Source organism: Schistocerca piceifrons, chromosome X (assembly GCF_021461385.2).
Source record: "Schistocerca piceifrons isolate TAMUIC-IGC-003096 chromosome X, iqSchPice1.1, whole genome shotgun sequence".
In the NCBI taxonomy this organism is placed as follows: domain Eukaryota; kingdom Metazoa; phylum Arthropoda; class Insecta; order Orthoptera; family Acrididae; genus Schistocerca; species Schistocerca piceifrons.
In genome coordinates this window covers 883,443,643-883,455,847 of record NC_060149.1, presented here as the reverse complement: position 1 = coordinate 883,455,847, position 12,205 = coordinate 883,443,643, and positions in this window count along the sequence as shown.

Sequence of the window (12,205 nt, the reverse complement as noted above, 5' to 3'; positions counted from 1 at the left end):
GTCTTACTTTGTTATGCTAATTATTGCTATTCTGATCAGATGAAGCGCCATCTGTCGGACATTTTTTGAACATTTGTATTTTTTTTTGTTCTAATAAAATCCCATGTCATTCCAAGCATGTGTGTCAGTTTGTACCTTTCTATCTACATTATTCCGTTATTTATTCAGTTTTCAAATTTATACCAACTTTTTGATCACCCTGTATATCGATATTCTTCTCAAAGAAGTATCTGTATATCGATATTTTATCAACAGCCCTAAATCACACCACCTGACACGGTGCAAATTTTCGCCCTAGCCCTTTACCGACTGGTCGACGACAACATAACGGGACCTTCTTGGTCGCTTTCCACAATAGACCAGGCACAGCAGCTCTCACATACGAAGACGCAAGTACCCTCACGTTGCAAAACATCGTGCAGCTATTTTCGCAAGTACTTACTGACACCGCGGCTCTTCTTATACCACTCCAACAGAAAATCGCCTCCTTCCTCGGGCTCGTTGAGGGAATCATCGAGGCGTTCGTGTCATCTTAAAATGGACCACTGGCCACACACGAGGCCCCTCAAATTCCTGAATTGGAATACAAATGGCCTTCGCACTAAGAAGACGGCACTTAATGATTCTTTAACACGACATCACATCGACGTGGGGACGGTTACGGCGACGTACTTAAAAGACACAGTGACCGACCGACTTCGCAACATGCAAGCATACCGCACCGACGGAATTGAACGACACGGTGATCTTCATTCAAAACTCAATCCGACATGGCGTAGAAATGCTACCGGTCCTTCAAACTATGGAGGCAGCGGCAGTGGCGGTTCGCACCACGGTTGGGAGTGTGACGTTGGTGGCGGCGTAGATCAGCTCCACGGCCCCATTAATCAAGGAAGATCTTATGTCAGTTTTTGACCGATACCACTGCTCGCTGGCTCCTCGAACGATTGGAGCAACTTGAACAATTAATCTATGCTGCAGACTATCCGGATGCAGAAACCCTTCATCTACATGTCACGGAAGCCTGTGAAACCGTTCGAAACTGTCAGGGAACATTTGAAATGGTGCGATAGTCAACGATTTGTCGAGTGCATGCGTGTTTAGAAGCAAGAAGACGACATTTCAAGTGTTTATTATGAGTTTATGTATTGATGAGCTCCAGTCACCTAAACTGTAAAGTTTCATTAAAAACTCGAAAACGAAGGATTTTGGGACAAACGTTTATATGAACTTTTTTCCTTCTTTCGGTGTAAGGGACCTGTCCACAAAGTTTTTAAAAGTATTTTTTAAACAGCCTGTGTAATGAAGACAAAATCAGAATGTAACTGCGTAGTGGAAAGAATGAGGACAGGAGCATATGAACGTACTTTATTACACACGTTATTGGGGGCCCTTGTGACTTAGGAAATTCATTCTGAACACTATAATTCACGTTGTGAAGAACTGTCGATCACTGGATTAATCAAAAAAAAAACAAAAATATGAAATTAGACATCTGAAATAATCGTGTACTTTAACCGCACAGTTGAAGGTATCTTTAAATAACGTCATTGCTCCAACTGCAGATAGTGGGTTCGAACTGAGATCATGCAAGAAGTTTGATCAGTGGGTTAAACCCGACAGAGGAGTTGAGGTAACGGTGTAACGACCACTATCACCAAATTGTGCGCAGAATTCCTTCCACACGTCTCCGCAGTGTCTCAGTGAGTGACACAGTTATAGGTGAGCAGTCTGTTGGATGGGGACGTAACCAACTGCTGTGGAAGTGAAGTAGGGCACCGAATTTCACCGTCTGTGTCATCGACGACGCAGTTTCGATGCTATACTTTACACGCATTCATGGAAGTTATGTTCTTTAAACACGGCTGCTTAATGCGCAATTAGTACACTGCCGGAAAAAAATTAGTACACCTGGAAAGATGACATCGATTTTGATCCGATGACGGAGTATGCCACCTGGGGGATAGTAGATGGTTTCAAAGTCGTCCGCCAACAGCTTAGTGACATATCTACCAGAGCGCCATCTGCGTGTACCTTTTAATATGGAATGATCATAGCCAGAAGACTCAGTTTAGTGCAAGCGTGTCGTTCAAGCAAGCAAGCATGCCTTGGAGACGCGATCGTGCTTCCTACAGCCGAGTCAGCAAGTTTGAAAGGGGTCAAACCGTGGCCTTCCGAGTGGCGAGATGGTCCTTTCCGAGAATTGCCTCACAAGTTGGACGTGCTGCTTCAGTTTTGCAACGATGCTGGTATCAGTGGTCACGTGAACATTCTCAACCCCTAGACAAGGTTCTGAACATCTACGCAGTACAGACACAGACGCCAGCCAGGATCGTCGTATTGTAAGGGCAGCAGTGCCAGATCATACAGCTACCACAGCAATGATAAGAAGATTTGTGACCCCAGACTTGACAACACGAACTGTTGCGAACTGGCTATCAGCAGCGGACTATGGGCACGCACACCTCTAGCCCGTGTTCCACTCACGCCACAGCATTGACGTGCACGGCTTGACTGGCGCCGTCAGAGGATCACTTGGAAGAGGGAATGGCACGACGTGATCTTCAGTGAGGAAAGCAGATTCTGCCCCCACACAAATGATGGTCGTTTGCACGTGTGACATACACCCGGTTGCTTGTTTGGTTGGTTGATTTGGGGAGGGTCCAAACAGCGAGGTCATCGGTCCCATTGGATTAGGGGAGGATAGGCAAGGAAGTCGGCCGTACCATTTCAAAGGAACCATCCCGGAATTTGCCTGAAGCGATTTAGGGAAATCACGGAAAACCTAAATCAGGGTGGTCGGACGCGGGTTTAAACCGTCGTCCTCCCGAATGCGAGTCCAGTGTGCTAACCACTGCGCCACCCGCTCGGTCATATACCCGGTAATTGCTGTCTTGTAGAGTGCATTCGTCCAAGAAGACACACTGGCCCCACACCGGGCCTTATGGTCCGCAGTGCAATAATCTACAACTCTCATTCGCCTTCGGTGTTTCTGGAGGGGAAGCTAACCAGCACTCAGTATGTGAACAATGTTGTTGGACCCTTCCTTTTGCCATTCTTGCAACAGGAAGGTGATGTATTGTTCCAACAAGATAACGCTCGCTGACAAACTGCCCATGAAACTCAACATGCTCTACAAGCCGTGCGACATCTTCCCTGGCGAGCACTATCTCTGGACTTGTCTCCAATCGAGCACCCGTAGAATATGATGAGATGAGAAGTGACTCATATGACTTGTCAAGCAACAACTCTTATAGAACAGGCAGAACAGTCATGGCATGGCATATCCCAGGACAGTATTTGCCATCTGTACGATAGTCTGGCTGCCGGAGCCGGTGCCTGCGTTGCCACCACTGGAGGCTACACCACAGACTAATGTGGGTGTTTCAGCATGTGTCTCTGAACTGCTTGTACTGTTGATCTGCGAATGCAGTCATTTCATATACTCCATATGCACTTTAGCAACAATAGATCCTGAGTGAAACCTTTGATTGGGTGTACTAATTTTTTTCGGCAGTGTATATAAACTGACGAGACAAAATATTAGTCGTTCCCTTAAAAGAGTACACTGGTTCCAGGTGGTCATATGCATCCCCCTCCCCTCCCCTCCCAATGCTCAGGCAAGTCACGAAGTGAAATGGTGTGTATGGCCCAGCCGGTTGTATGGAATCAGTGCAGTAAGCTGCGTCAAAGTGAAGATGTAACACAATGGTAGAAAGGAGACATTGTGTTTGGACACGTCCATGACCACATCGTGAATGAAGTTGCCCAGTTTGTTGGGTATCAGTGCGGACCATCCACTGTGCCTAGGTGGAGTGCTCTGCCACACCCAGATCTGTAACAGGGCGTAAGAAGGCGTTCACCGCAAGGACCAGAGACGAGTATCACGCCTTGTCAATGAAAACCGGTTTCAAACCCGACAGGAATTGCTGTTTTCAGTGAAGGCTAGTCCAGTTCAATCAGTTTAGAAAGACCATGGCAAACGGAAGTAAGTGCAATGGGCGTGTGATTTCGGGTATCTCGCAAAAGGCTACTGGTCACAGATGCACGTACAGCTGCACTTATTCTTTGGGACAAAAATAGAGAAATTAGACAGTAGCTGACTTCAGGTGTGTAGTATCGTCCAGTTCGTTGCGATTTTGTCCTTATTCAAATGATGCAAAGCGTCGAGAGCACCTATGGCCTAATGAGGAGTTCAAGTCGCTGTAAGTGAAGGGTGTAGTTTAGGCTGGATGCCGTTCTGTGGCGTTTCGCAGGTGTTTTTCGTACCATGACTTGGGCCCACTTATGCATGTTATAGTCAACATAAACCAGGATGTTCATTTCATTATTTTCGGTGGTCAGGTGTTGCCTCTTCTTTTACATCTTTATTACCAGTAGGATCTGGACACTTTGGTTTCCAAAACGACACAGAACTGTTCACAAGGCTGCACTCACAAGAAATAGGTATGACTAACGTTTACGCATCCTATCACGCCTCGACTGACCAGCTAGATCTCCCGATCTTAATACAGCAGAAAATATCTGGGACTATTTGCAACAATGGGTGAAACTTAGCAGTCAGTGTCCTTAAAATCTGCTAGCTCTACGGGGTGTAATCATCAAAGAGTGTGTTCACCTAATACGAGGTTCATGATGCGAGCCCGCATCTCGTGGTCGTGCGGTAGCGTTCTCGCTTCCCACGCCCGGGTTCCCGGGTTCGATTCCCGGCGGGGTCGGGGATTTTCTCTGCCTCGTGATGGCTGGGTGTTGTGTGATGTCCTTAGGTTAGTTAGGTTTAAGTAGCTCTAAGTTCTAGGGGACTGATGACTATAGCTGTTAAGTCCCATAGTGCTCAGAGCCAGCCATGATGAGACTTGTGGACTCTCTTCCTTGTTGAATTAAGGCCATTATCAACGCTAGAGGCAAAACACAACAAAAAGAAATAAAAAGCACAAATTTCAGATTACGGTTAGAGTGTAGCCGTTGTGGAGGTTGGCTGGTTGTTTTGGAGGAGGGGACCAAACAGCGAGCTCATCGGTTGTATCGGATTATGGAAGGATGTAGAAGGAAACCGGCTGCGTCCTTTCAAAGGAAGCATCCCGTCATTTGCTTGAAGCGATTTAGGGAAATCACGGTAAACCTAAATCAGGATGGCCAGATGCGGGATTGAACCGTCGTCTTCTCGAATGCGAGTCCAGTGTGCTAACCACTGCGCCACCTCGCTCGGTAGTTGTGGAGGGGAGATAGTATTGACCCCACGAACATGTAACGTTAGCGAGAGCTGTTGACGCGAGCGAGTACGTGAAACTCCGGCGCGAGCTGCACACTGCGGAGTACAAATGCCGTGGGAGGCAGATGGCCGACAAAAGCCGGTCAGAACGGCCGCACAGATAGCGCCGGCTAACTGATAGCTGTGTTTGCGCAAGGCTTGCGATATACACTGAGAGCCTGCGGAAAGCTGCTAACCGTCTGCAGGCAAAGAACGTTACCCTCCTAGCTCAGCACCGTAACTCCTCTGCTTACGTTGCTCAGAGACCGCCCATGTTATTTATTTATCGTGCTTGGCATAAAGTAGGCTCATTGTTCTTGTTCTTTACGAAAAATTACGAAAATAGCTGAATTATCATTACTGTTACGGATTCTCGAGACCGCAGCTGTCTTGAGGAATAGTGTAATATACAGTTATAAGCCAGGAACAGACATTCAATATGATTTTTCCGCATTATTTATTTTCCATTTTTTGTCATCTACAGGTGACTGCTGACCGTTTAGCGACATATTAAAGAAATACTCTATTATTTTCCTCAAGAACAGTGAAGTATGCTATGCTCGGGTTAAAATAGCTCTGTGACTGATAGACTGCCGTGGTGAGGGGCAGTGTTGCAGTGGTGCAGCCAGCCACTCTCGTCAAGACTCTGCACGTATCTATAAAACAGACGTCACAGAGAGCACGTGGCGCTCGACAATGAACTACGATTGGCTGGCGACTCGTTCGTATCACTCGATTCGTTGCGAAGTCAATCACAAAACTATTTCAGTCAGAGTATAGGATTACTGATTGGCCGAGCGGTTCTAGGCGCTTCAGTCTGGAACCGCGTGACCGCTACGGTCGCAGGTTCGAATCCTGCCTCGAGCATGGATATGTGTAATGTCCTTAGGTTAGTTAGGTTTAAGTAGTTCTAAGTTCTAGGGGACTGATAACCACAGATGTTAAGTCCCATAGTGCTCAGAGCCATTTGAACCAATTTGAATACTGATTTCGGTAAAGCGATACCATTTTCAGATATTTATCAACCTACGATAGTAACAACATGTCACAATAAGAGCATGCAACATAGGGTGTCCTATGTAAGTCTTCAGTACTTCGCAGCGATCAAAACGGATTATAATATTTCACTCAAAATGAACGTTTTAATGTGTTTTTTGACCACCTCATAAATTTTCCCTTTTAAGCAACTGTAGGACTGACAGAACGCTAAATGTTACAGAGGTTACGACGAATTAAAAGCGCAAAATTCATCTGACTTACAGGTTTTATAGAAGTAGAGCCTCCCTTTGCTATTATCTAGTTTTTTTTGTGGAAGAGGTAATTTAAAAGAGAGAAAAAATTTAAGCCCTACTGTTTCCAGAAATGCCATCTTTTCGTCTTAGTTAAATATATGCAGAAGTCGACACTCTCGTCTCGACACCGGGCAAGCGTGCTAGCCCGTCCAGTTCAGCTGGTCCGTGGCTCGCGAGCTGCGTCCAGGGCCAGACCGCAACGCTCACTCCATTAGTTAGTTCCACGTTCCGTCGATCATTAGCGCCAAGCTCTACACATTACAGTAATAGAAATTCTTCTACAGAATAGGAGTTCAGTTTGTTTTCAGATTCTACTTTGCTATCTGTCGAACATTTTATATCCCTGGGTAATTAATCAAATTTTTGTTGCAGCATGATGCACCCGTTTTTGTGCTAAAGACAAATTTAATGTGGATAATGAATGTCCTTTTTCCTTCTGGCATTGTAATTATGTACGTCATTGTTCCTTTTGAACTGCAGTGAATTATTTACAACAAACTTCGTGAGGTAGAAGCAGTAGTCAGAACGCACAACTCTTTAAACAAATTTCTACAAGATAATCATGTGCACCACATACTACTCTTACAGTACGTTTTTGAGCAAAGAAGACTTTCATTCTTAAATATGAGTTATCGTACAACATTCCCATGTAACATTATTGAATTAAAATATGCAAAATAAGTCAACTTATTGATTTGTCTCTCACCAAAATATGCTTCTTCATCAATATGAACACCTGTAAATTTTGAAGTTACAACCATATTTGTTACTCCCTCCCCATGTGTTATACTTAACATTGGTTTAGTACCCCTAGATGAGCAGAACTGAATATGTTGTGTCATTTTAAAATCGAGGGTCAGACCATTCGCAGAAAACGGTCAATGATACTTTTAAGATCATTGTTTATTATTTCTGCTGTGTCTGTATGTATGCTTGGACTGATTGCAACACTAGTTTCGTTTGAAAAGAGAAATTATTCTGCTTGTTGTATATTAGACGGAAGATCGTTTGCATATATGAGGAACTGTAGTGTACCTATGATTGAACCTTGGGGAACCGCATACGTGATAATTCCCCAGTGAGAATAAGGTCCCTAGACAACAGTACTTAAATTACTAAGTACGAGTACAAAGTTCTGTATTCTTTTGGTTAGATATGACACTATCCCATAAGACTTCAATTTATCTAGGAGAATATTGCGATGCACAGAGTCAAATACCTTACATAGGTCAAAGAAAATATCAGCCAGCACTGTTTTGTTATATAACGCTTGTAAAATTGGTTGAGTGATCATGTAAATGGCATTCTCAGTAAAAAAAAATTTTCTGAAATCCAAACTGTGATTTAATGGGTAAATTATTGTTACTAAGGCAAGGTACTATTATAGAATTCATCACTTTCTTAAAAGTTTTTGAAAATGGTTTTAGTAGTGAAACAGTTCGGTGGTTATTGACATCTCTCCAATCATCTTTCTTATGGAAGCGTTTCGCAATGAAATATTGGAGTCTTTCTCGAAATATGTCTCGCGTTAGTGCTGCATTACGTGTTTCACATAAGACGGGGCTTATCCACGTGTGCCACATCTGCGTCTTCACCGCAGCGCCCACCCCATCTACCTGTTGATGGGCCATAAAGTTTCATGTCTACAACAAACTAAGACTGCAAGAGCTGTTTTACTACAGTAGAAGCGTCATATGTACTTTTACGTTTCAGTTCACGATATTTAAAGACATAAATGAGAAAATGCGTCTATTGAAAACATAGATACCACACAATCTCTCTCTCGTAAGCTGTATGCATTAGTTTAGGACTGAAAATAAAAAAAATAATAAATTCATCCGTAAAAGAAAAATATCAAATTATACAGAAAATAATACCATGTAACTGTGTATAAGTAGAATGTCATTCACATTTTAGCACACATTGTTCCCCGTTTTCTGAAACGACAAAACCTGCGCGACAGAAATGACGCTCTGTCGGACACCTACATCTTCATGAATAGCCTGCAATTCAAACTTAAGTGCTTGGCAGAGTGGTCATAGAATAATCTGCAGACTATTTCTTGACCGGTCCAGTCTCACATAGTGCATGGGAAAAGTGAACACTTATATCTTTCAGTGCGACCTCTGATTTATTGAATTTTATTATAATGGTCATTTCTCCCTGTGTAAGTGGGAGTTAACAAAACATTTTCCCATACATAGGAGCAAGTCGGTGAAGAAATTATCGTGAAAAGCTTTTGTCGCAACGAAAAATGTCTATGTTTCAATGCTTGCCACTCCAAATCACTTATCATATCTGGACACTGCCTTCACCATTTCACGATAATACGAAACGAGCTACCTTTCTTTGACCTTTGCCAGTGTCCTCCGTCAAACCAGTCAGGTAAGGATTCATTCCATACGGTGCAGCAATACTCAAGAAGAGAACGGACAAGCGTAGTGTAGGCAGTCTGTTTAGCAAATCTATTACATCTTCTGAGTGTTCTGCCGATAAAACGCAGTCGTTGCTTCGCCTTTCCCATAACATTTTCTATGAGTCGATTCCAGTTTTAGTTGTTTGTAATTGCAATCTCTTGGAATTTCGTTGAATCTACAACCTACCGATTACTACGAACTGTGACCTCTATAACACGAGATCACGAATCCAGTCATAATACTGAGACTATACTTCATAAGCACACAATCTGATTAGAAGCCGTTTGTAAATAACGGTGTCGAAAGCTTTCTGAAATCCAGAAAAGTGTAATCAGTTCGAGATATACTGTCAATGGTAGTCATTACTTCGTGTGAATAAAGCGCCAGTTGTGTTTCACAAGAACTACAATTTCTGAATCCACGCTGGTTATGTCTTCTTTGAAGTATTTCATAGTGTTGAAATACTTTATATATTCCATAATCCTGCTACAAATTGGTGTCAATGATAAGGCTCTATAATTCAGCAGATTTCTTCTGCATGATTCTTTTTCCAGCGTACTGGTGTGACCTGTGCAACTTCGTAGTTTCTAGATTTGTATCTTTCGTCGAGCTAGCAGTTGTGTGTGACTGCTAATAATGGAGTTCTTTCATCATTACACTGCGAAACGAACCTATTTCATATACAATCTTTATCGGAAGACTTGTCTTTATTAAGTGACCTAAGCTGCTTTGTTACACCGATGGGACCTCCTTCCAAATCACTCAAGTGGGCAGCTGTTCTTCTTTCGACTTCTGGAATATTTACTGAGTCTCCTTTGATGAAGGAATTTTGGAATACTGTGTTTAGTGACTCCGCTTTTATCTGTACTTTCACCGGCGACACTACCACTGCATCACTCTATGAGGGTATCGATTGTGTCTTTCCACTAATATACGTTACGAACGGCCAGAAACTCTTTGGATTTTCTGTCAAATTTCGAGACAGAGTTTCGTTGTGGTAACTATTAAAATCAACTTGCGCGCCAAGTTACGAATATCTGAAAACCGCTGCCATTCTTGAAGATTTTATGTTGTTTTAAATCTGGTGTCGTCTTTTTCTTGCTTCTGCAACAGTGTCTTGACCTGTTTTGTGTGCAGTGGGAGATCTGTTCCGTCTCTTATTATTATACTTGATACAAAACTCTCTATAGTCGTCAGTACTACTTGTCTGAGTTGAACCCACTTCTGGTTGACGCTTACACGGTTAGTATGAAATTAATGGAAACTATCTCTTAGGAAGGGGCAAGACAATTTTTATCTGATTTTTTAAATAGATATCTTTTGCGTTTATTTTTGGTAGATTTAAATGGTACAGTATTCAGTCTGCTACAAGTACCTTGTGATCATTAATTCCTAATCCTACACGATGCATTATAATCTTATCAGGACCAGAATTAACATGAGTCCGGAAAAATAATCGATGTAGGCTGTCAAAGCATCTGAAGATGTTTCACACCTCTGTGCAGCCCCACATTCCCTCCGACCAACACCTATCCGCCGTCCCGTCCACGTCCTCATGCTCGCTACTTACAAGGGACACCCCCCTCACATTTAGTTGTAAGAGGGCCCGTCAAAAATAGAACACAGATCAAGCATAAAAACCGATGAAGGTGTACTGAACTATGAAGAAAAGAGGAAAACAGAATCAGTGAACGCGTCAAGGAAAACAATTACAATATAGTGCATCTCTGAATAAGCAAATGCGTTGTGTACTGAGGTCGAAGTAGAGTGTGATTGTGAAGTTATCTGGACGCGTTTAACAGGGCTAGGAGAAATAAAATTAATTGTTGGGTGTTATTACCGGCCACCAGGTTCCACCGTGACAGTTCTAGAATCATTCAAAGGGAGTCTACACTCTGTATCGCAGAAGTACCCGGATCATGCTATATTAGTCGGAGGCGACTTCAACCTACCTAGTATAGACTGGGATGTCTATGGATTCATTACAGGTGGTACAGACAAGCCGTCGTGTGAATTACTTTTGAACACATTATCCGAAAACTGTCTTGAGCAGCTAAATCGACAGCCAACGCGTAATGGAAATATTTTAGATCTGGTAGCCACGAACAGACCAGACCTCATCGACGGTGTCAGTGTTGAGACAGGGATTAGTGATCATGATGTTGTCATTACGACTATGGTTACGAAAGTTAAAAAGTCGGTCAAGAACGCTAGGAGAGTATTCTTACTAGAAAGAGCAGATAAGTAGTTGTTAGCATCCCACTTAGTAAATGAATCGACTTCATTTACTTCCGGTACGATGGACGTGGAAGAATTATGGGCAAATTTTAAACACATTGTAAATCGCGCATTGGATAAGTATCTGCCGAAAAAGTGGGTTACAGACGGAAAAGACCCACCGTGGTTTAACAGTGCAATTCGGAGAATGCTCAGGAAGCAAAGACAGTTGCACTCACGGTACAAGAAAGATCGGGAGAATGAGGACAGGCAAAAGTTAGTAGAGATTCGTGCTGCTGTAAAAAGAGCGATGCGCGAAGCATACAACCACTACCACCGTCATACCTTAGCAAAAGATCTTGCTGAAAACCTAAGGAAATTCTGGTCTTGCGTAAAATCGGTAAGCGGGTCGAAGGCTTCCATCCAGTCACTCACTGATCAGTCTGGCCTGGCAACGGAAGACAGCAAAACGAAAGCTGAAATTTTAAATTTAGCATTTGAGAAATCTTTCACGCAGGAGGATCGTACAAACATACCGCCGTTTGAGTCTCGTACAGATTCCCGGATGGAGGACATAGTGATAGACATCCCTGGGGTTGTGAAGCAGCTGAATGGGTTGAAAATAAATAAATCGCCAGGTCCTGATGGGATTGCAATTCGGTTTTACAGAGAGTACTCCACTGCATTGGCTCCTTACTTAGCTTGCATTTATCGCGAATCTCTTGCCCAACGTAAAGTCCCGAGCGACTGGAAAAAAGCGCGGGTGACGCCTGTATATAAGAAGGGCAGAAGGACGGATCCTCAAAATTAAAGACCAATATCCTTAACATCGGTTTGTTGCAGGATTCTCGAACATATTCTCAGTTCGAATATAATGAATTTCCTTGAGACAGAGAAGCTGATGTCCATGCATCAGCACGGCTTCAGAAAGCTTCGCTCCTGCGAAACGCAACTCGCCCTTTTTTCACATGATATCTTGCGAACCATGGATGAAGGGTATCAGACGGATGCCATATTCCTTGACTTCC